General features: G+C 38.3%; 2 protein-coding genes across 3 annotated transcripts in view; one reads left to right on the top strand and one right to left on the bottom strand.

Annotated features, from left to right (window-relative positions):
- STK32B (serine/threonine kinase 32B) overlaps positions 1-26,289 on the bottom strand; it is a 411,092-nt gene that overhangs the window by 176,715 nt on the left and 208,088 nt on the right. The window lies entirely within an intron of this gene.
- The window catches only part of CYTL1 (cytokine like 1), a 259,423-nt gene continuing 246,318 nt past the window's right edge, over positions 13,185-26,289 (top strand). The window contains exon 1 of the mRNA XM_050792231.1: positions 13,185-13,190. The gene's annotated coding sequence lies outside the window, so the exon portion shown is untranslated. The remainder of the gene's footprint in view (positions 13,191-26,289) is intronic.

The following is a 26,289-nucleotide window of genomic DNA, read 5'->3' as shown; positions in this document are numbered from 1 at the left end:
GGGTGGCTCAAGCCTGTAATCCCAGCACTTTGGGAGGCCAAGACGGGCGGATCACAAGGTCAGGAGATCGAGACCATCCTGGCTAACCCGGTGAAACCCCGTCTCTACTAAAAAAATACAAAAAACTAGCCGGGCGAGGTGGCGGGCGCCTGTAGTCCCAGCTACTCGGGAGGCTGAGGCAGGAGAATGGCGTAAACCCGGGAGGCGGAGCTTGCAGTGAGCTGAGATCCGGCCACTGCACTCCAGCCTGGGCGACAGAGCGAGACTCTGTCTCAAAAAAAAAAAAAAAAAAAAAAAAAAAAAAAAAATATATATATATATATATATATATATATATATATAAAGAAACAGGGAATCTTCCCGAAAACAGTCTATGAAGCCAGTATCATGCTAATACCAAAACGAGAAAAGGACATCACAAAAAAAGAAAACTACAGACAAATATCCCTGATGAACTAGATGCAAAAATCCTCAACAAAATACTATCTAAGGGAATCCAACAGCATATTAAAAAAAAAAAAAATCCACCATTATCAAGTGAGTTTCATAACAGGGATGCAGGGATGATTTAACATACGTAAGTCAATAAATGTGATACACCACATAAACAGAATTAAAAACAAAAACCACATGATCATCTCAATAGATGCAGAAAAAGCATTTGACAAAATCCAGCATTGCTTTATGATTAAAACTCTCAGCAAAATCGGCATAGAAGGGACATACCTTAAGGTAATAAAAGCCATCTATGACAAACCCACAGCCAACATTCTACTGAATGGGAAAAAAGTTGAAAGCACCCACACTGACAACTGGAACAAGAGAAGGATGCCCACTTTCACCACCACTTCTATTCAACATAGTACTAGAAGTCTTAGCCAGAGCAATCAGACAAGAAAAAAAAAATAAAGGGCATCCAAATTGGTAATGAGGAAGTCAAACTGTTGCTGTTTGCTGATGACATGATTGTATGCTTAGAAAAACCCTAAAGACTAATTGAAAAAAGCTCCTAGAACTGGTAAATGAATCCAGCAAAGTTTCTGAATACAAAATCAACGTACATAAATCAGTAGCTCTGTTATACACCAATAGCAACCAAGCCAAGAATCAAATCGAGAACTCAATCCCTGTTATAATAGCTGCAAAAAACAAACAAACAAACAAAAAAACACTATAAAATACTTAGGACTATACCTAGCCAAGGAGCTGAAAGAGCTCTACAAGGAAAAGTAAAAACACTTCCGAAAGAAATCATAGACGACATAAACAAATGGAAACACATCCCATGCTCATAGATGGGTAGAATCAATATTGTGAAAATGATCACACTGCCAAAAGCAATGTACAAATTCAATGCAATTCCCCTCAAAATACCACCATCATTTTTCAGAGAACTAGAGAAAACAATCCTAAAATTCATATGTAATCAAAAAAGAGCCTGTATAGCCATAGCAAGACTAAGCAAAAAGAACAAATCTGGAGGCACTGCATTACCTGACTTCATACTATACTGTAAGGCCATAGTCACCAAAACAGCATCATACTGGTATAAAAATAGGCACACAGACCTATGGAACAGAATAGAGAACTCAAAAATAAAGCTAAATACTTATAGCCAACTGATCTTTGACAAGGCAAACAAAAACACAAAGTGGGGAAAGGACACCCTATTCAACAAATGGTACTGGGATAATTGGCAAGTCACATGTAAAAGAATGAAACTGGATCTTCATCTCTCACCCTATACAAAAATCAACACAAGATTGATAAAAGACTTAAATCTAAGACCTGAAACCATAAAAATTCTAGAAGATAACACTGGAAAATCCCTTCTAGACACTGGCTTAGGCAAAGACTTCATGACCAAAACCCCAAAGGCAAATGCAATAAAAACAGACATAAATAAATGGGAATTAATTAAACTAAAAGCTGCTGCACAGCAAAAGAAATAATCCGAAGATTAAACAGACAACCCAGAGAGAGAAAATCTTCGCGATGTATACATCTGACAAAGGACTAATATCCAGAATCTACAAGGAACTCAAAACAAATTAGCAAGAACAAAACAAACACTCCCACCAAAAAGTGGGCTGAGGACACGAATAGACAATTATAAAGAGATAATATACAAATGACCAACAAACATGTGAAAAAATGCTCAACATCACTAATTATCAGGGAAGTGTAAATAAAAACCATAATGCCATACCACATCACTCCTGTAGGAATGGCCATAATCAAAAAATCAAAAAATAATAGATGTTGGAATGGAAGTGGTGTAAATGAAACACTTTTACACTGTTGGGGAATGAAAACTACTACAACCACTATGGAAAACAGCACAGAGATTCCTTAAAGAACTAAAAGCAGATCTACCATTTGATCCAGCAATGCCCCTCCTGGGTATCTACCCAGAGAAAAAGAAGTCATTATACAAAAAAGATAGCTGCAAACACATGTTTATAGCAGCATAATTCGCAATTGCGAAAATATGGAACCAGCCCAAATGCCCATCAATCAACTAGTGAATAAAAAAATGTGATATACATACACAGATACACACATATACATATACACAGACACACAGACACACACACATATATCATAGAATACTACTCAGCCATAAAAAGAAATGGAATAATGGCATTTGCAGCAACCTGGATGGTACTGGAGACCATTATTCTAAATGAAGTAACTCAGGAGTGGAATACCAAACTTCATAGGTTCTCACTCATTAGTGGGAGCTAAGCTATGAGGATGCAAAGGAGTAAGAATGATACAGTGGACTTTGGGGGCTTTGGGGGAAGGGTGAGAGGGGGTGAGAAATAAAAGACTACATATTGGGTACAGCGTACACTGCTCGGGTGATGGGTGCACCAGAATCTCGGAAATCGCCACTAAAGAACTTAATCTAACCAAATACTAACTGTTTCCTCAAAACCAATTAAAATTTAATAAAACAAAGGGGAAAGGAATATATTAACCAATGGCAAATGTTGATCTTTTCAGCAAATGGTTCTGTATTAATTGGGTATCCATACAGGGAAAAATAAATTTTGGTACAAACTACAAATTATATGCAGATGATTTCAGATGACTTGTAGATCTAAATGTACAATGTAAAACAATAAACCTTCTAGAAAAATCATAAAATAAAATCTTTATGACTTTAGGGTAGACAGATTTCTAAACAGGATGTTAAAAGAACTAATAATAAGAATATGTTAAACTTGATTAAAATTAGGAATTTTAGTTCTGAAAACATACACAGAATGTAAAGCAAATGAGGAAAAATTAATCTGGGGGTACACTGAAAGCATATATAATTCTTTATTTTTTTTTACAATTTTTGTAATTTTGAAATTATATGGAAATAAAAAGTTGCTAAAACACATACACACATACATCAGACTGTTTTAACTTAAAAATGTTATTCTCAAAGTGACCAGTAAGACGATAACTTAAAAATACAGTAAAATAAAGAACAAAGTAATTAAAATAGTATACTAGAAAATGTTTTTATTACACAAAGGATAGAAGTAATGGAGGAATAATGGGGGGAACCCACAAGACATATAGAAAAAAATCACAAAGTAGCTACATAAATAATACCTTATCAGTGACTACATAATACAAATGGACTAAACACTACAATTAAAAGGAAGACACATCTTAATAACTTCTACTTTAAGAAACTAGAAAAAAAAAATTAACTAAACGCAAACAAAGGAAATGATAAAGATTAGAGTATTTTCTACTTCGTTGAAATAAACTAATGGCTTTCCAAAAAAAAAAAAACACAAGACAAAACAAAAAACACTAATGGAATTGAAATCTGGTTCTTTGGAAAAGTGAAAAAAATTACAAAACTTTAGCTAGATTGTCCAAAAAAAAAAAAAAAAAAGAAACTCAAATTATTAAATTCGAAATGAAAAAGAAAACACTACTACCAACTTTACAGAAATAAAAGGATTATAAAAAAATAGTATAACGAATTTTATGCCAACAAATTAGATATTCTAGATGAAACAGACAAATTCGTAGAATTATGTAAATTATCAACACTATTCAAGAGGAAATAGAAAATCTGAAAAGGACTTTCATAAGTGAAAAGATTGAATTAGTAATGTAAATAATAATTTAAAAAATACTCACAAAGTAAAGCCCAGACTCAGATGGCTTCACTGATTAATTCTACCATTCAGAGAAGGGCTAATAATAATCTTTTGCAAACTCTTCCAAAAGACAGAATAGAGGGAAACGCTTTCCAATGCTTTCTAGCAAGCATTAACCTGACACCAAAACCAATGACATCATAAGAAAGAAAACTACATATCAATATCCTTCATAAATACAGACACAGAAATCCTCAACAAAACGCTAGGAACAGAATCCAGCAACATATACAAGCATTATACATCATGACCAAGTAGGATTTATGCCAGGAATGCAAGGTTGGTCTAACACAACAAAAATCAATCTAAAATATAATATTAATAGAATAAAAGATAAAACCTATATGATCATCTTAATATATTCAGAAAAAGCATTTGATAAAATTCAGTACCCTTTCATGATAAAAATATTCAACAAACTAGGAATGGAAGGAGGTGTCCCCCTAATTTTGTGAAGAATGATGTTGGTAATTTAATAGAAATTGCAGTGAATCTACAAATTGCTTTGGGCAGTATGGACATTTTAACAATATTGACTCTTCCAATCCATGAGCATGGAATGTTTTTCCATTTGTTCGTGCCATCTATGATTTCTTTCAGCAATGTTTTGTACTTCTCCTTGTAGAAATCTTTCGTCTCCTTGGTTAGATGTATTCTTAGGTATTTTATTCTTTTTGTGGTTATTGTAAATGAAATTGCATTCTTGATTTGGTTTTCATCTGGAATGTTATTAGTGGACAGAAATGCTACTGATTTTTGTACATTTACATTTATTTTGTATCCTGAAACATTACTGAAGTCATTTATCAGGGTTATGGGTCTTTTGGAAGAATCTTTAGGGTTTTCTAAGTATAGAATAATGTGGTCTGTAAAGAGAGATAATTTGACTTCCTCTTTTTCTATATGGATGCATTTTTCTTTCATTCTCTTGCCTGATTGCTCTGGCTGGGACTTCCAGTACTACGTGGAATAGCAGTGGTGACAGTCGGCATTCTTGTCTTATTCCAGTTCATGCTTTCAGCTTTTGCCTGCTCAGTATGAAGTTGGCTGTAGATCTGTCATAGATTGCTCCTATTACTTTGAGGTGTGTTCTTTCCATGGCTAGTTAGTTGAGGGTTTTTATCATGAAGGGATGTTGAATTTTATTGGATACTTTTTCTGCATCGATTGAGATGATCATATGGTTTATTTTTTAATTCTGTTTATGTGATGAATCACATTTATTGATTTGCATATCATCTATGCATCCCATCAATAAAGCCTATTTGATCATGGTCAATTAACTTTTTGATGCACTGCTGGATTTGGTTTGTTAGTACTTCCTTGAGGATATTGGCATGTATGTCTATCTGAGATACTGGCCTGTAGCTTTCTTTTTTTGTTATGTCTTTGCTGAATTTTGTTATCAGAATGATACTGGTTTCATAGAATGAGTTAGTCAGGAAACCATCCTCCTTAATTTTTGGAATAGTTTCAGTGGATTGGTACCAGCTCTTCTTCATACATCTGGTAGAATTTGGCTGTTAATCCATCTGGTCCAAAGCTTTTTTGGGTTGACAGGTTTTTAAAATTACTGATCCAATTTCATAACATATTATATGGAGCCAAAAAAAGAATGGATAGCTAAAGCAATCCTAAGCAAAAAGAACAAAGCAAGAAACATCACATTACCTGACTTCAAACTATAGCACAAGGCTACAGTAACAAAAGCAGCATGATTCTGGTACAAAAATAGATACGCAGACCAATGGAAGAGACTAGGGAATTCAGAAATAAAGTCACTTGCCTAAAACCAACTGATCTTTGGCAAAGCAGGCAAAAATAAACAATGGGGAAAGGACACCTTATTCAATAAATGGCGCTGGATAAACTGGGTAGCCATATGCAGAAGAATAAAACTTGACCTGTCTCACAATACATAAAATTAACTAAAGATGGATTAAAGCTTAAATGTAAGACCTCAAACTATAAAAATCCTAGGGCACTACTGCAGCACTTTGCTTGGGACTGGCCCTGGGCCCATGAAGAGAGAAGGAAATTCCTTTGTGCTTCTTGTTTCCTCCCCCTTTTCAATGTTAAAAGATGATTTTTAAAAAAGAGAAAAAGAAGGATCTGGCAAGATGGCTGAATAGGAACAGCTCTGGTCTGCAGCTCCCAGTGAGACCAATGCAAAAGGTGGGTGATTTCTGCATTTCCAATGGAGGTACCCAGTTCTTCTCACTGGGACTGGTTAGACAGTGGGTGCAGCCCATGGAGGGCGAGCAGAAGCAGGGTGGGATGTTGCCTCACTCCGGAAGCAGAAAGGGCTTGGGACCTCCCTCCCCTAGCCAAGGGAAGCCATGAGGGACTGTGCCATAAGAGACAGTGCTATCTGGCCCAGATACTACGCTTTTCCCATGGTTTTCCAACCCACAGGCCAGGAGATTCCCTCAGGTGCTTACACCACCAGAGCCCTGGGTTTCATGCACAAAACTGGGTGGTTGTTTGGGCAGACACTGAGTTAGCCGCAGCAGATTTTTTTTTTTCTTTTTTGTACCCCAGTGGCACCTGGAACCCTAGCAAGACAGAACTATTCACTCCCCTGGAAAGGGGGCTGAAGCGAGGGAGCAAAGTGGTCTTGTTCAGTGGGTCCCGCCCGTGCAAAGCCCAGCAAGCTAAGATCCACTGGCTTGAAATCCTTGCCACCAGCACGGCAGTCTGAAGTCAACCTGGGATGCTCAAGCTTGGTTAAGGTGGGGGGCATCTGCCATTACTGAGGCTTGGGTAGGCAGTTTTCCCCTCACAGTGTAAACAAAGTCACAGGAAAGTTCAGACTGAGCGGAACCCACTGCAGTGCAGCAAAGCTGCTGAAGCCAGACTGACTCTCTAGATTCTTCCTCATTGGGCAGGGCATCTCTGAAAGAAAGGCAGCAGCTCCAGTCAGGGGCTTATAGATAAAACTCCCATCTCCCTGGGACAGAGCACATGGCGGAAGGGGTGGCTGTGGGAGCAGCTTCAGCAAACTTAAACATTCCTGCCTGCCAGCTCTGAAGACAGCAGCAGATCTTCCAGCACAGTGCTCGAGCTCTGCTAAGGAACAGACTGCCTTCTCAAGTGAGTCCCTAACCCCTGTGCCTCCTGACTGGGAGATACTTCCCAGCAGGGGTCGACAGAAACCTTATACAGGAAAGCTCCAGCTGGCATCTTGCAGGTGGCCCTCTGGAAGGAAGCTTCCAGGGCAAGGAGCAGGCAGCAATCTTTGCTGTTCTGCAGCCTCCGCTGGTGATACGCAGGCAAACGGGGTCAGAAGTGGACCTCCAGCAAACTCCAGCAGACCTGCAGAAGATGTGTGATGTTCCCCTTCCCGAGTCCGAGTGATCTCATTGTTCAGTTCCCACCTATGAGTGAGAACATGCGGTGTTTGGTTTTCTGTTCTTGTGATAGATTGCTAAGAATGATGGTTTCCAGCTGCATCCATGTCCCTACAAAGGACACAAACTCATCCTTTTTGATGGCTGCATAGTATTCTATGGTGTATATGTGCCACATTTTCTTAATCCAATCTGTCACTGATGGACATTTGGGTTGATTCCAAGTCTTTGCTATTGTGAATAGTGCTGCAATAAACATACGAGTGCATGTGTCTTTATAGCAGCATAATTTATAATCCTTTGGGTATATACCCAGTAATGGGATGGCTGGGTCATATGGTACATCTAGTTCTAGATCCTTGAGGAATTGCCATACTGTTTTCCATAATGGTTGAACTAGTTTACAATCCCACCAACAGTGTAAAAGTGTTCCTATTTCTCCACATCCTCTCCAGCACCTGTTGTTTCCTAACTTTTTAATGATCGCCATTCTAACTGGTGTGAGATGGTATCTCATTGTGGTTTTGATTTGCATTTCTCTGATGGCCAGTGATGATGAGCATTTTTTCATGTGTCTGTTGGCTGTATGAATGTCTTCTTTTGAGAAATGTCTGTTCATATCCTTTGCCCACTTTTTGATGGGGTTGTTTGTTTTTTTCTTGTAAATTTGTTTGGGTTCTTTGTAGGTTCTGGATATTAGCCCTTTGTCAGATGAGTAGATTGCAAAAATTTTCTCTCATTCTGTAGGTTGCCTGTTCACTCTGATGGTAGTTTCTTTTGCTGTGCAGAAGCTCTTTAGTTTAATGAGATCCCATTTGTCAATTTTGGCTTTTGCTGCCGTTGCTTTTGGTGTTTTAGACGTGAAGTCTTTGCCCATGCCTGTGTCCTGAATGGTACTACCTAGGTTTTCCTCTAGGATTTTTATGGTATTAGGTCTAACATTTAAGTCTCTAATCCATCTTGAATTAATTTTTGTATAAGGAGTAAGGAAAGGATCCAGTTTCAGCTTTCTACTTATGGCTAGCCAATTTTCCCAGCACCATTTATTAAATAGGGAATCCTTTCCCCATTTCTTGTTTCTCTCAGGTTTGTCAAAGATCAGATGGCGGTAGATGTGTGGTATTATTTCTGAGGACTCTGTTCTGTTCCATTGGTCTATATCTCTGTTTTGGTACCAGTACCATGCTGTTTTGGTTACTGTAGCCTTGTAGTATAGTTTGAAGTCAGGTAGCGTGATGCCTCCAGCTTTGTTCTTTTCACTTAGGATTGTCTTGGAGATGCGGGCTCTTTTTTGGTTCCATATGAACTTTAAAGCAGTTTTTTCCAATTCTGTGAAGAAACTCATTGGTAGCTTGATGGGGATGGCATTGAATCTATAAATTACCTTGGGCAGTATGGCCATTTTCACGATATTGATTCTTCCTATCCATGAGCATGGTATGTTCTTCCATTTGTTTGTGTCCTCTTTGATTTCACTGAGCAGTGGTTTGTAGTTCTCCTTGAAGAGGTCCTTTACATCCCTTGTAAGTTGGATTCCTAGGTATTTTATTCTCTTTGAAGCAATTGTGAATGGAAGTTCATTCCTGATTTGGCTCTCTGTTTGTCTGTTACTGGTGTATAAGAATGCTTGTGATTTTTGCACATTAATTTTGTATCCTGAGACTTTGCTGAAGTTGCTTATCAGCTTAAGGAGATTTTGGGCTGAGACAATGGGGTTTTCTAAATATACAATCATGTCATCTGCAAACAGGGACAGTTTGACTTCTTCTTTTCCTAACTGAATACCCTTGATTTCTTTCTCTTGCCTGATTGCCCTAGCCAGAACTTCCAACACTATGTTGAATAGGAGTGGTGAGAGAGGGCATCCCTGTCTTGTGCCAGTTTTCAAAGGGAATTTTTCCAGTTTTTGCCCATTCAGTATGATATTGGCTGTGGGTTTGTCATAAATAGCTCTTATTATTTTGAGGTACGTTCCATCAATACCGAATTTATTGCGCGTTTCTAGCATGAAGGGCTGTTAAATTTTGTCAAAAGCCTTTTCTGCATCTATTGAGATAATCATGTGGTTCTTGCCTTTGGTTCTGTTTATATGCTGGATTATGTTAATTGATTTGCGAATGTTGAACCAGCCTTGCATCCCAGGGATGAAGCCCACTTGATCATGGTGGATAACCTTTTTGATGTGTTGCTGAATCCGGTTTGCCAGTATTTTATTGAGGATTTTTGCATCGATGTTCATCAGGGATATTGGTCTAAAATTCTCTTTTTTTGTTGTGTCTCTGCCAGGCTTTGGTATCAGGATGATGTTGGCCTCATAAAATGAGTTAGGGAGGATTCCCTCTTTTTCTATTGATTGGAATAGTTTCAGAAGGAATGGTACCAACTCCTCCTTGTACCTCTGGTAGAATTCAGCTGTGAATCCATCTGGTCCTGGACTTTTTTTGGTTGGTAGGCTATTAATTATTGCCTCAATTTCAGAGCCTGCTATTGGTCTATTCAGGGATTCAACTTCTTCCTGGTTTAGTCTTGGAAGAGTGTAAGTGTCCAGGAAATTATCCATATCTTCTAGATTTTCCAGTTTATTTGCGTAGAGGTGTTTATAGCATTCTCTGATGGTAGTTTGTATTTCTGTGGGGTCGGTGGTGATATCCCCTTTATCCTTTTTAATTGCGTCGATTTGATTCTTCTTTCTTTTCTTCTTTATTAGTCTGGCTAGTGGTCTGTCAATTTTGTTGATCTTTTCAAAAAACCAACTCCTGGATTCATTGATTTTTTGGAGGGTTTTTTGTGTCTCTATCTCCTTCAGTTCTGCTCTGATCTTAGTTATTTCTAGCCTTCTGCTAGCTTTCGAATGTGTTTGCTCTTGCTTCTCTAGTTCTTTTAATTGCGATGTTAGAGTGTCAATTTTAGATCTTTCCTGCTTTCTCTTGTGGGCATTTAGTGCTATAAATTTCCCTCTACACACTGCTTTAAATGTGTCCCAGAGATTCTGGTATGTTGTATCTTTGTTCTCATTGGTTTCAAAGAACATCTTTATTTCTGCCTTCATTTCGTGATGTACCCAGTAGGCATTCAGGAGCAGGTTGTTCAGTTTCCATGTAGTTGAGCGGTTTTGATTGAGTTTCTTAGTCCTGAGTTCTAATTTGATTGCACTGTGGTCTGAGAGACAGTTTGTTATAATTTCTGTTCTTGTACATTTGCTGAGGAGTGCTTTACTTCCAATTACGTGGTCGATTTTGGAGTAAGTACGATGTGGTGCTGAGAAGAATGTATATTCTGTTGATTTGGGGTGGAGAGTTCTGTAGATGTCTATTAGGTCCCCTTGGTGCAGAGTTGAGTTCAATTCCTGGATATCCTTATTAACTTTCTGTCTCGTTGATCTGTCTAATGTTGACAGTGGAGTGTTGAAGTCTCCCATTATTATTGTATGGGAGTCTAAGTCTCTTTGTAAGTCTCTAAGGACTTGCTTTATGAATCTGGGTGCTCCTGTATTGGGTGCATATATATTTAGGATAGTTAGCTCTTCCTGTTGAATTGATCCCTTTACCATTATGTAATGGCCTTCTTTGTCTCTTTTGATCTTTGATGGTTTAAAGTCTGTTTTATCAGAGACTAGTATTGCAACCCCCGCTTTTTTTTGTTCTCCATTTGCTTGGTAAATCTTCCTCCATCCCTTTATTTTGAGCCTATGTATGTCTCTGCGTGTGAGATGGGTCTCCTGAATACAGCAGACTGATGGGTCTTGACTCTTGATCCAGTTTGCCAGTCTGTGTCTTTTAATTGGAGCATTTAGTCCATTTACATTTAAGGTTAAGATTGTTACGTGTGAACTTGATCCTGCCATTATGATATTAACTGGTTATTTTGCTCGTTAGTTGATGCAGTTTCTTCCTAGCCTCAATGGTCTTTACATTTTGGCATGTTTTTGCAATGGCTGGTACCGGTTGTTCCTTTCCATGTTTAGTGCTTCCTTCAGGGTCTCTTGTAAGGCAGGCCTAGTGGTGACAAAATCTCTAAGCATTTGCTTATCTGTAAAGGATTTTATTTCTCCTTCACTTATGAAACTTAGTTTGGCTGGATATGAAATTCTGGGTTTAAAATTCTTTTCTTTAAGAATGTTGAATATTGGCCCCCACTCTCTTCTGGCTTGGAGAGTTTCTGCCGAGAGATCTGCTGTTAGTCTGATGGGCTTCCCTTTGTGGGTAACCCGACCTTTCTCTCTGGCTGCCCTTAAGATTTTTTCCTTCATTTCAACTTTGGTGAATCTGGCAATTATGTGTCTTGGAGTTGCTCTTCTCGAGGAGTATCTTTGTGGCGTTCTCTGTATTTCCTGGATTTGAATGTTGGCCTGCCCTACTAGGTTGGGGAAGTTCTCCTGGATGATATCCTGAAGAGTGTTTTCCAACTTGGTTCCATTTTCCCCCTCACTTTCAGGCACCCCAATCAGACGTAGATTTGCTCTTTTTACATAATCCCATACTTCTTGCAGGCTTTGTTCATTTCTTTTTCTTCTTTTTTCTTTTGGTTTCTCTTCTCGCTTCATTTCATTCATTTGATCCTCAATCGCAGATACTCTTTCTTCCAGTTGATCGAGTCGGTTACTGAAGCTTGTGCATTTGTCACATATTTCTCGTGTCATGGTTTTCATCTCTTTCATTTCGTTTATGACCTTCTCGGCATTAATTACTCTAGCCATCAATTCTTCCACTTTTTTTTCAAGATTTTTAGTTTCTTTGCGCTGGGTACGTAATTCCTCCTTTAGCTCTGAGAACTTTGATGGACTGAAGCCTTCTTCTCTCATCTCGTCAAAGTCATTCTCCGTCCAGCTTTGATCCGTTGCTGGTGATGAGCTGCGCTCCTTTGCCGGGGGAGATGCGCTCTTATTTTTTGAATTTCCAGCTTTTCTGCCCTGCTTTTTCCCCATCTTTGTGGTTTTATCTGCCTCTGGTCTTTGATGATGGTGATGTACTGATGGGGTTTTGGTGTAGGTGTCCTTTCTGTTTGATAGTTTTCCTTCTAACAGTCAGGACCCTCAGCTGTAGGTCTGTTGGAGATTGCTTGAAGTCCACTCCAGACCCTGTTTGCCTGGGTATCAGCAGCAGAGGCTGCAGAAGATAGAATATTTCTGAACAGCGAGTGTACCTGTCTGATTCTTGCTTTGGAAGCTTCCTCTCAGGGGTGTACTCCACCCTGTGAGGTGTGGGGTGTCAGACTGCCCCTAGTGGGGGATGTCTCCCAGTTAGGCTACTCAGGGGTCAGGGACCCACTTGAGCAGGGAGTCTGTCCCTTCTCAGATCTCAACCTCCGTGTTGGGAGATCCACTGCTCTCTTCAAAGCTGTCAGACAGAGTCGTTTGCGTCTGCAGAGGTTTCGGCTGTGTTTGTTATTGCCCTGTCCCCAGAGGTGGAGTCTACAGAGACAGGCAGGTTTCCTTGAGCTGCTGTGAGCTCCACCCAGTTCGAGCTTCCCAGCAGCTTTGTTTACCTACTTAAGCCTCAGCAATGGCGGGCGCCCCTCCCCCAGCCTCGCTGCTGCCTTGCCGGTAGATCACAGACTGCTGTGCTAGCAATGAGGGAGGCTCCGTGGGTGTGGGACCCTCCCGGCCAGGTGTGGGATATGATCTCCTGGTGTGCCTGTTTGCTTAAAGCGCAGTATTGGGGGGGGAGTTACCCGATTTTCCAGGTGTTGTGTGTCTCAGTTCCCCTGGCTAAGAAAAGGGATTCCCTTCCCCCTTGCGCTTCCCAGGTGAGGCAATGCCTCGCCCTGCTTCAGCTCTCGCTGGTCGGGCTGCAGCAGCTGACCAGCACCGATCGTCCGGCACTCCCCAGTGAGATGAACCCAGTACCTCAGTTGAAAATGCAGAAATCACCGGTCTTCTGTGTCACTCGTGCTGGGAGTTGGAGACTGGAGCTGTTCCTATTCGGCCATCTTGCTCCGCCCCTTCAAATTCTTATAAATAAATTTGGTGAAAGGAGTACAAGACTTTTACACTGAAAACTACAAAACATCATTAAAAAATTAAATAAGATATATACAAATGAAAATATTCATGGATCAAAAGATTAAATATTAGGAATGCAATACTCTTAAAATTGATCTACAGATTCAACACACTTATTTTCAAAATTTCAGCTGTAAGTTTTGCCAAAATTTCCAGCTGGTATTAAAATTCCTATAGACATGCAAGAGATACATAATAACCAAAACAATCCTTCAAAAAATGGCAAAACTTTCAAACTTATTACAATGTTATAGTAAGCAAGACAGTGTGGCACTGGCGTAAATAAGGATAGGAAAATTGATCATTAGAACAAAATTGAGTCCAGACACAAACATCTTTATGATGAATTGATTTTGACCAGAGTGCTAAGACAAATGAATAGGAGAAAGAATGTAGTCTAGATTATTTTGGTTATTACGTATCTCTTGCATTTCCATATGAATTTTAATATCAGCTTGCAATATTGGCAAATATTATAGCTTAAATTTTAAAAATAATTGTGTTGAACCTGTACATCAGTTTCAAGAGTACTGCATTCCTAATATTTAATCTTTTGATCCATGAATATTTTCATTTATGTATATCTTATTTAATTTTTTAATGATGTTTTATAGTTTTCAGTGTAAATGTCTTATACTCCTTTTGCTAAATTTATTTATAACCTGCACATTCAGCACATGTATCCTTAAAGTAAAAGTAAAGTTCACATGTATAAACCTAAAGTAAATTTTTTTTAAAATTAAGTAATTAATTCAAGAATGCGGTCACTCACTGTGTAACGTTTCAGTCAACAATGGACTGCATACACAACGGTGGTCCCACAAGATTATAATGGAGCTAAAGAGTATTATCAGCCAGTGGTAACTTGATGATCTTGGCCCTGTGCAGGCCTAGGCTAATGTTTGTGTTTGTGTCTTGGTATTTAACGACAAAGTATGCAGAAATAGAAAAAAATGCATGCAGAAATAGAAAAAATATTATAGAATAAGCATATAAAGGAATAAAATATTTTTGTATAGCTGTACAATGTGTTTGTGTTTTACGTTGTTATTAGAAAAGAGTCAAAAAATTTAAAATATTTAAAAGTTTATAAAGTTAAAAAAGTTACAGTATGCTAAGGTTAATTTATTATTGAAGAAAGAAAAACATTTTAAAATAAATTTAGGGGAGCAAGGTGAGCCTTGGAAGATGGGCGTCCGTGGCTGGGCTCCACTGCAACGGGAAACTAACCCAGGAACAGAAAACCAAATACTGCATGTTCTCACTTGTTAGTGGGAGCTAAACAATTAGTACATATGAACACAAAGGAGGGAACAACAGACACGGGGGGCTACTTGAGGGCCGAGTTTGGGAGGAGGGTGAAGATTGAAAGACTACCTATTGGGTACTATGCTTATTAGCTGGGTGATGAAATAATCAGTACAACAAAACCCCATGACACACAATTTACCATACAACAAACCTGCACATGTATCCCTGAACCGAAAATCAAAGCTCTAAAAAGAAAAGAAAATAAATTTAGTGTAGCCTAAGTGTACAGTGTTTATAATGTCTGCAGTAGTGTCCAAGTGTACAATAATGTCCTTGACCATCACATTCACTCACCACTCACTCACTGACTCACCCAGAGCAACTTCCAGGCCTGCAAGCTCCATTCATGGTAAGTGACTTATACAGGTGTGCCATTTTTCATCTCTTATACCACACTTATGCTTTTTCTATGTTAGATACATAAATACTTCCCATCGTGTTACAACTGCCTATGGTATTTAGTACAGTAACATCGTACATATATCTGTAACCTAGAAGTAATAGGTTATACCATATAGCCTAGGTGTGTAGTACCCTATATCATCAAGATTTGTGCAAGTATACTCTATGATGTTCACACAGTGCTCAAACAGCCCAATGAAATCTTTCTCAGAATGTATCCCTATCAAGCGACATATGACTGCTATTTCAACAAATGGTGCAGAAACACCATTTATTCACTTGCAAAGAACGAAGGTGAATTCTTAGCTGCCACCATACAAAAACTTGCTTTAAACTCAAGATAAATCATAGACCTAAACGTAAAGCTAAAACTTTAAAACATAGTTGTTTTGTACTGAGAGATTCTTTCAGAACCAAACATAGGTGTAGGTTTCCAAGACCTTGGATAGGACACCAAAAGCACAAATGATAAAAGAAAAAAATAGAAAGTTGGTTGTCATTAAAATTAAAAACTTTTGTGTTCCAAAGGACACTATCAAGAAAGTGGAAAATCCAGAGAATGAAAAACCTCACCTGCAAATTACATATCTGATAAGAGATGTTTATCCAGAATTAGATTTAAAAACTTACAACTTAATAATAAAAAGACAAATAACCCAATTTTAAAAATAGGCAAACAATTTGAAAAGACATTTTCCCAATGAAAATATACCAAAATAGCCAATAAACCCATGAAAAGATGTTCAACATCATTAATCATCAGGGATACTTAACACGAAACCACAATAAGACATCATTTATACCCACTAAGAGGGCAAAAATGAAAAAGATGGACAATGACACAGGTGCACATAGGATCTGAACCTCCATGCGTTGCTGATGGGACTGTAAAATGGTTAACCACTGTAAACACAGTCAGAAAAGTCTGGCGAGTCTTCATGTTAAACAAAGAGTTACTATACCATCCTTCACTTCCACTCCTAGATATATACCTAAGAGAAGTGAAACACATGCCCACACAAAAACCTGGACACGAATATTCCTAGTAGCATTACTCACAATAGGGAAACAATTGAAACACTCCATCAAGTATAAAGTGTGGTAGATCCATAAAACGGAAGATTATTTGACCATATAAAAGAATTGAAGTACTGATACATGCTACAACATGGGTGAATCTTTTAAACATCATGATGAATGAAAGAAATCAGTTTTGATAGGTTATATGTTATATGATTCAATTTTTATGGAACAAGCAAATCTATGGAAACAAAGAGTAGGTTAGTAGTTTCTGGGGGCTGGGAGGGGCAGGGAATCAACAGTAACTACTAATGGAGATCAGATTTCTTTTAGGGCAGATAAAAATATTCTGAAGTTAGACAGCGGTAATGATTGCACAACTGAATATATTAAAAACTCCTGAATTGTACATTTTAAAACAATGAATTTTATGGCATGTGAATTTATGCCTCAATAAAACTTTTACCTACCCCACAAAGCAATATGCACAACAATGTTTAATATACTACCATTTGTGTAAAAAAAAAATTTTACAAAAAGGAGAAAAAAACATATGTATTATTTACATGTACATAAAATGTCTTGAAGTAAATTCATGAAACTGATTGGAGTGGGAACGACACTAGATGGCCTGGTTTCAAAGATGAAAGAGAGACATTTCACTGTACACTCATGTCCATCTTTTAAATTGTGAACCATATAAATGTATCTATTCAAAAATAAAAAAACTTTAGAATTATATTCATCCATTTAAACTGAAAAAATGGGCAAGAGGCTTGAAGAGGTTCTTTTAAAACGGATGTACAATTGGCCAATAAATATATAAAGAGGTGTTCCAGCCTCATTAGACATCAAAGAAGTGCAAATTAAAATGAAAATGTGATACCTCTTTACACCCAACAAAAATGCTAAAGAAAGAGTGACTGACGATATTAAGAGTTGCTAAAGATGAAGATCAATTCTGTTCCCTCATTCACTGCTGACTGGAATGTAAACGGGTACAAACCCTTTGGGAAATGACTTGGCAGTATCTACTAAAGCTGAACATATACAAGCCCAGAGATCCAACAATTTCACTCCTTAGAATATACCCAACAAAAATGTACACCTGGCCGGGCACAGTGGCTCACACCTGTAATCCCAGCACTTTGGGAGGTCAAGGTGGGCGGAACACGAGGTCAGGAGTTAGAGACCAGCCTGGCCAATATGGTGAAACCCCGTCTCTACTAAAAATACAAAAAATTAGCCCGGTGCGGTGGCGGGTGCCTGTAATCCCAGCTACTCAGGAAGCTAAGGCAGGAGAATCGCTTGAAACTGGAAGGCAGAGGCTGCAGTGAGCCAAGATCACTCCACTGCACTCCAGCCTGGGTGAAAGAGCGAAACACCATCTCAAAAAGAAAAAAAAAAAAAAGTTCACCTGTATTTACCAAAATACATATGCAAAAATGTTCACAGCAAAATTATTTGTACAGGTCAACAATGCAAAAACAGTCCTATTTTGAATTCCAACAGATTAAAAGTTCATTAACGGAAGAATCAAAAATAAATTGTGCTATAATTATACAATGAAAACTAGTGCTACATGCAACAAAATGGATAGATCTCACAGGTATTACATTAAGGGAAACAAACAAGCCAGATAAAGTCATTACATGATTCTCTTGATAGAAAATTCAAAACTAAGCACAACTAAGTTTTGACATTAAAAATCACTACAGTGTTTGTCCTGGAGGAAGAGGATAGTAATTGGAAGGGGGCAAGAGGACTTTGAAGTGCCACTGATCTACATGGAGAACACTTAGGGTGTTCCCAGGTGAAACTCAATATGTACACTCAGTCGTTTGTGTAATTTTCCATAGATCCATACTTCCATAAAACTTATATTAAAGTATCTGACTCATCACATCTTATAGATCACATGTTATTGAGAAGTCTAGTTTTGTGGCTCATCTGTTGGGTGTAAAATGGTTTTTAATGTAGTTTCAATTTGAGTTTCTTTGATTAGAGTATATTAGTTTGCTAGAACTGCCATAACAAAGTACCACAGCCAGGTGACTTAAACAACAGAAATTTATTTTCTCATAGTTCTGCAGGCTGGAAGTGCAAGATCAAGGCACTGGCAGGGTTGGTTTGAATGACCTCTCTCCTTGATGGCTCGTCTTCTCACCATGTAATCACATGATCCTCCCTCTGGGTTTCTGTGGGTCCTAATCTCCTGTTTCTATAAGGACATCAGTCATATTGGATGGGGGTCCTCGTGACCTCATTTTAACTTAATTATGTCTTTTTTTAAAAAAATTTATTTATTATTATTATACTTTAAGTTCTAGGGTACATGTGCATAACGTGCAGGTTTGTTACATATGTATACTTGTGCCATGTTGGTGTGCTGCACCCATCAACTCGTCAGCACCCATCAACTCGTCATTTACATCAGGTATAACTCCCAATGCAATCCCTCCCCCCTCCCCCCTCCCCATGATAGGCCCCGGTGTGTGATGTTCCCCTTCCCGAGTCCAAGTGACCTCATTGTTCAGTTCCCACCTATGAGTGAGAACATGCGGTGTTTGGTTTTCTGTTCTTGTGATAGTTTGCTAAGAATGATGGTTTCCAGCTGCATCTATGTCCCTACAAAGGACACAAACTCATCCTTTTTGATGGCTGCATAGTATTCCATGGTGTATATGTGCCACATTTTCTTAATCCAATCTGTCACTAATGGACATTTGGGTTGATTCCAAGTCTTTGCTATTGTGAATAGTGCCGCAATAAACATACGTGTGCATGTGTCTTTATAGCAGCATAATTTATAATCCTTTGGGTATATACCCAGTAATGGGATGGCTGGGTCATATGGTACATCTAGTTCTAGATCCTTGAGGAATCGCCATACTGTTTTCCATAATGGTTGAACTAGTTTACAATCCCACCAACAGTGTAAAAGTGTTCCTATTTCTCCACATCCTCTCCAGCACCTGTTGTTTCCTGACTTTTTAATGATCGCCATTCTAACTGGTGTGAGATGGTATCTCATTGTGGTTTTGATTTGCATTTCTCTGATGGCCAGTGATGATGAGCATTTTTTCATGTGTCTGTTGGCTGTATGAATGTCTTCTTTTGAGAAATGTCTGTTCATATCCTTTGCCCACTTTTTGATGGGGTTGTTTGTTTTTTTCTTGTAAATTTGTTTGAGTTCTTTGTAGGTTCTGGATATTAGCCCTTTGTCAGATGAGTAGATTGCAAAAATTTTCTCTCATTCTGTAGGCTGCCTGTTCACTCTGATGGTAGTTTCTTTTGCTGTGCAGAAGCTCTTTAGTTCAATATCGTGAAAATGGCCATACTGCCCAAGGTAATTTATAGATTCAATGCCATCCCCATCAAGCTACCAATGAGTTTCTTCACAGAATTGGAAAAAACTGCTTTAAAGTTCATATGGAACCAAAAAAGAGCCCGCATCTCCAAGACAATCCTAAGTCAAAAGAACAAAGCTGGAGGCATCATGCTACCTGACTTCAAACTATACTACAAGGCTATAGTAACCAAAACAGCATGGTACTGGTACCAAAACAGAGATATAGACCAATGGAACAGAACAGAGTCCTCAGAAATAATACCACACATCTACAGCCATCTGATCTTTGACAAACCTGAGAGAAACAAGAAATGGGGAAAGGATTCCCTATTTAATAAATGGTGCTGGGAAAATTGGCTAGCCATAAGTAGAAAGCTGAAACTGGATCCTTTCCTTACTCCTTATACGAAAATTAATTCAAGATGGATTAGAGACTTAAATGTTAGACCTAATACCATAAAAATCCTAGAGGAAAACCTAGGTAGTACCATTCAGGACATAGGCATGGGCAAAGACTTCATGTCTAAAACACCAAAAGCAACGGCAGCAAAAGCCAAAATTGACAAATGGGATCTAATTAAATTATGTCTTTAAAGAACCTGTCTCCAAATACAGTCATATTCTGAGGTACAGGGGGTTAGCAATTTATCATGAGAATTTTGGGGAGAACGCAATTCAGAGTGAGCCTGATGTCTACTGACATGCAGTTTTACTGTGTCATGCAGAGTTGTATTTCCATCCATTAGCTTGAAGTTTTAAATTGTGCGCTACTTACCATTTGATCTATCTGCCAATAAGGGAGGTGTGTTAAAAATCTCTTACCAAATATTAGATTTCTTACTCTTCCTTGTAATTCTGGCAATTTTTCCTTCATATATTTCTCAATTTTATGTGAGGATCATACAAGTTCAGAAATGTGAATCGTTCTTATCATTGCCGCAGTTATTCTCAGGATCCTAAAAAATTCCTTTTGCAGTGCAGTCGATTTGTACTATAATTCTTTTCTTGGTTTATGTTTTTCTATCCCATTATGTCCAGTCTTTCACTATCTTCATGCTTTTCATCATGATGCTTGTAAACAGGCTACACATAGGTTTTTAAAATATTCAGACTGAGAGTTTGGGTATTCTTTAGTAAGTTCAGAATGTTTATAACTATTGTGGTCACAGATATATTTTTATCATTTTATATAAAGTTGACCCTGAACCACATGGGGGTTAAAGGTATCAACCCCCACAACACTAAAAAATCTATGTGTAATTTTTGATTGTCTTAAGAGTTTACTAATAGCCTACTGTCGACCAGTAGCCTTACCAAGGACATGAGCAGTTGATTAACACATATTTTGTATGTAATATGTATTATGTGCTGTAGTCTTACGATAAAGTAAGCTAGAGAAATTAAAATGCTATTGCCGGGCACGGTGGCTCACGCCTGTAATCCCAGCACTTTGGGAGGCCGAGGCGGGTGGATCACACGAGGTCAGGAGATCAAGACCATCCTGGCTAACATGGTGAAACCCCGTCTCTACTAAAAATGCAAAAAATTAGCCAGGCGAGGTGGCGGGCGCCTGTAGTCCCAGCTACTTGGGAGGCTGAGGCAGGAGAATGGCCTGAACCCGGGAGGCGGAGCTTGCAGTGAGCTGAGATCCGGCCACTGCACTCCAGCCTGGGCGAGACGCCATCTCAAAAAAAAAAAAAAGAAAGAAAGAAATTAAAATGCTATTATGACAATCTTAAGAGAAAATATATTTATAATACTGTACTGTATATTGATACTATAAGTTTACATCTCTGTTTATAAGATGAACAATTTGTTTAAAATGATGGGCAACCACTGCTGCCGCTGTGGTACATATCAAGCAATTCAACTTTTTCGTGTAATATCATGACTTTTCTGTTTCTTGGGAGTGTTTCTAGCATCACAAGTGGCACTTTGTATGGGTTCCACGGTGTTATTCAAGGTTTATAGTATTGCACTAAACTTGATGAAAAAATACACAAGAACTGCGAGAGATAAATCACTTTTTCTGTGATATGCAATTGACTGGAAAGATGAACGGCTCACGTGGAGATGATTAGTATCATATGATGTTTTAAGCAGAAGCAACACTTGAGCTCACTGCATTGGCAACAGAAGGTGGCTGTAAAATTATTACAGTCGTACTGTATGTGCTACAGTGAGTTTTATGCAGTTACGATTTCACACTACATCTCTACATTTGTTTACATGTCTATCGACTTCGAATGTCCCCCTGTATGGTCTGTAAAGGTCTGTGTGTAAGTTTGAATACATTTTAACTTTTTATAATAGATTAATGTACATTTTAGCATAGTAATTGATAAGGCCAAATAAACCATAAGAACCCTCGAGTAGTTTTACTATATCACCCCTTCTATTATTCTATCCCTTCTATTACTATTGTATTCTATCCCTTCTATTATTACTGCCTAAGTCGTCTCTTAAACCTAGTTTTTAGAGTTAAAGTTTACTTTTGTCTTAATCTTGTTCAATTTACTTGTTGCCATTTAAAACTATTTCCTTCTTTTTTTGCTGTCTTCTTTTGAGGTTTGATGGTTTTCTCTTCTTGTGTTTTACGCAACTACTATAGTTTTTTTTTGCTTTTTGGGTGCCATGAGGCTTACATAAAATATTTTATCCTTATAACAACCTAATTTAAGATAAATTAAATCACATACAAAAGCTCTATGCATTCACTCCCTCTCCCTCTTTTATGATTTTGATTTCAAAATTTACATTTGTTTTTGTAATTTGTATCCCTAGACAATTTTTGAATAGTTTTGTGTTTTAACCCTCCGAGTAGGAATAAAATTGCTTTTACACACCACTCTTAGAGTACAATTAGAAAATTCTGAGTATGGCAGTATATTACTTATACCACTGAGTTTTTTTTTTTTTTTTTACTTTCATATTTTTTTGTTATTAGTGGCCTTTTGTTTCAGCTTAAAAAACAAAAACAAAAACAACAAAAAACACCCTTTAGCAATTTCTGCAGGTCTAATGGTGATGAACTCCTTTAGCTTTTGTCTGTCCAGGAATTTTTACTTCTCCCTTATTTCTGAAGAACAACTTTGCCAGGTAAAATATTTCTGATTTACATTTGTGTTTCTTTCAGCATGTTGAATATATCATCCCGCTCTCTCCTGGCTTGCAGGGTTTCTGCTGAGAAATCTGCTGAAAGCCATCTTGGGGCTCCCTTGAATGTGATTTGTTTCTTATGACCTGCTGCTTTCAGTATTCTTTGTCTTTAATTTTTGACAATTTGATTATGCAGTTTCTTGGTGAATTCCTCTTTGGATTAAACTTGATTGGCAACCTGAGTTTCCTGTACCTGGATGTTTTTGTTGTCGTTCCCTAGATTTGGGAAATATGGGGGCCATTATTTCCTTAAATACGCTTTCTCAGACTTTTTCTCTTTCTTCTCTTTCAGGAACATCTTGATAGTGTCTCATAATTCCCATAGGCTTTCTTTGTTCTTTTTTATTCTTTTTTTCCTTTTTGTTCTGCTGACTGGGTAATATAAACAATGGAATACTATTTAGCCTTTAATGAAAAGAAGGAAATCCTATCATTTGTGACACACTAATGACTCTGGAGCACATTATGCTCAGCGAAATAAGCCAGGCACAGGGCGGGAAATACCACATGATCTCATTTATATGTGGAATCTAATAAAGATGAACTCATAGAAGTACAGAGTGGTTATCAGAGGCTAGGGAGGGGTGGTCAGGGAAGGAGATGGGGAGTTGTTCATCTAAGGGTATGAAGTTTCAAATAAACAGGAAGGATAGGTTTTGAGACCCATGGAACAGCAGGGTACTATAGTAAATAATAATGTATTGTATACAGTAGTTCCCCTCTTCTCCATGATTTTGCTTTCTGTGGTTTCAGTTACCCACAGTCAACTGTGGTCTGCAAATATTAAATGGAAAATTCCAGGAATAAACAACTCATAAGTTCTAAGTTGAGTGCTGTTCTGAGTAATGTGATGAAATCTCATAGTATCTTGCTCTGTCCTGCCCAGGACACAAATTATCCCTTTGCCCAGTGTATCTATGCTGTATATGCTACCCAGCCACTGGTCATTGACATTGTCATGGCTTGATAATCCGGGATCACCTGAAGCAGAGGATTCTTCTTCTGTCTCATCAGTAGGTCAATAATAGCCAAATGCTACCTCACAATGCCTGTGTCAGTCCCCTCACTTCATCTCATCACATAAACTTTGTATCATCTCACATCACCACAAGAAGCAGCATTAGTACAGCGCAGTAAGATATTTTGAGAAATATCACATCCACATAACTTTTATTACAGTAGATTGTATAACTGTTCTTAGTGTTAGTTATTACTGTTAATGTCTTACTGTGCCTAATTTATAAATTAAACTTCATGATAAGTATATATAGTAGGCCCTCTGTATCCACAGATGCAGAACCCATAGATATGGAAGGCTAACTATCCTGTGGCATTTTGTATAAGGGACTTGAGAATCTGTAGATTCTGGCATCTGTAAAGAGTCCTGGAATCAATCCTCTGCAGATGCAGAGGGCCAGTTTAATGTATAGGTAAAAAACATGATATATATAAGATTTGGAACTATCTGCAGTTTCGGGTATCTGCTAGGGGTTTTGGAACGTATCCCTCACGGATAAGTGGGACTGTTTTATACTAACTAAGAGAGTAAATTTCAAATGTCTCATCATCAAATGATAGGTAAGTGAGGTGATGGATATGTTACTTAGCTTAATTTAGTTATTCAATATTGTATATGTATATCAAAACCTCACATTATAACCCATAAGTATATGTAATTATGAATTGTCAATAAAAAACAATATTAATGAATTAAAAATAGGTAAATCAATTTTTTAAAAATATATTTCAAAGAATAAACTATGTAACATATATATCTGTGATTTGTAAATATAATTACATAAATGGTATAGCCATTATCCAACTTAAGAAACAGAACCTGTCCAATGGTACCTAAACCTTGTGTGTTTCATCTCAATTATGTCCTCTTCCATCCCCCAGATGGAAACACTAATTTGAGTTTTGCATTTATTCTTGTCTTGCCTTTTTAAAGCATTAACACAACAGTGCATATCTCTCAATTTTATTGCTGAGTTTAGCATGATTTAAAATTTACATCATGGTATTATTATTTATTTGCTTATTATATTTCTTCTTTTTAAAATTTTGCCTTAAGTTCTGGGATACATGTGCAGAACATGCAGGTTTGTCACATAGATATACATGTGCTATGGTGGTTTGCTGCACCCATCAACCTGTAATCTAGGTTTTAAGCCCTGCATGCATCAGTTATTTGTCCTAATGCTCTCCCTCCCGTTGACCCCCAACCCCTAACAGGCCCTGGTGCATGGTGTTCCCCTCCCTTTGTCCATGTATTCTCATTGTTCAACTACCACTTATGAGTGAGAACATGCAGTGTTCAGTTTTCTGTTCCTGTGTTAGTTTGCTGAGAATGGACATCATGTTATTATTATACCATAGTGACTGGTATGGCTTGGTTGTGTCCCCACCAAAATCTCATGCCAAATTGTAATTCCCAATATTGGGGGAGGGACCTGGTGGGATGTGACTGGATCATGGGGACAGATTTCCCCCTTGCTGTTCTCATGACAGTGAGTGAGTTCTCATGAGATCTGGTTAAGTGTGCAGCCCTTCCCCCTTTGCCCTCTCTCTCTCCTGCTCTGTCATGTGAAGATTATGTCTGCGTCTGCTTCTCCTTCCCCTTCCACCATGATTGTAAGTTTCCTGAGGCATCCCCAGCCGTGCCTCCTGTACAGCTTTCAGAACTGTGAGTCAATTAAACCTGTTTTTTCCATGAATTACCCAGTCTCAGGTATGTCTGTGTGTGTATGGTTCTTTTTCTTTTTTTAATTGAGATGGAGTCTCGCTCTGTCCCCCAGGCTGGAGTGCAGTGGCGCGATGTCGACTCACTGAAACCTCTGCCTTCCGGGTTCAAGTGATTCTCCTGCCTCAGTCTCCCAAGTGGCTGGGATTACAGGCGCTCACTACCATGCCTGGCTAATTTTTTTTTTTTTTGTATTTTTAGTAGAGATGGGGTTCTACCATGTTGGCCAGGCTGGTTTCGAACTCCTGACCTCATGTGACCCACCTATCTCGGCCTCCCAAGGTGCTAGAATTACAGGCATGAGCCACCGCGCCCAGCCAGGTATGTCTTTATAGCAGTACGAGAATAGACTAATACAGAAAATTGGTACCAAAAAAGTGGGTCATTTCTATAAAGATACCTGAAAATGTGGAAGCAGGTATGGAACTGCATAATGGGAAGAGTTCGGAACAGTTTGGAGGGATCAGAAGAAGACAGGGAGAAGAGGGAGAGCCAGGAAGATGAGGGAAAGTTTGGAACTTCCTAGAGACTCGTTGAATGCTTGTGACCAGAATGCTGATAGTCATATGGAGAGTGAAGTCCAGGCTGAGGAGGTCTCAGATGGAGATGAGGAACTTACTGGGAACTGGAGTAAAGGTCATTCTTGCTATGCTTTAGCAAAGACACTGGTAGTATTGTACCCTGCCCTAGAGATTTGTGGAACTTTGAACTTGAGAGAAATGTTGAACAAAAAAATGACCAGAAACTAGAACTTATATTTAAAAGGGAAACAGAGC

Source organism: Macaca thibetana, chromosome 5 (assembly GCF_024542745.1).
Source record: "Macaca thibetana thibetana isolate TM-01 chromosome 5, ASM2454274v1, whole genome shotgun sequence".
In the NCBI taxonomy this organism is placed as follows: domain Eukaryota; kingdom Metazoa; phylum Chordata; class Mammalia; order Primates; family Cercopithecidae; genus Macaca; species Macaca thibetana.
This window is presented reverse-complemented; position numbering and strand designations above follow the sequence as displayed.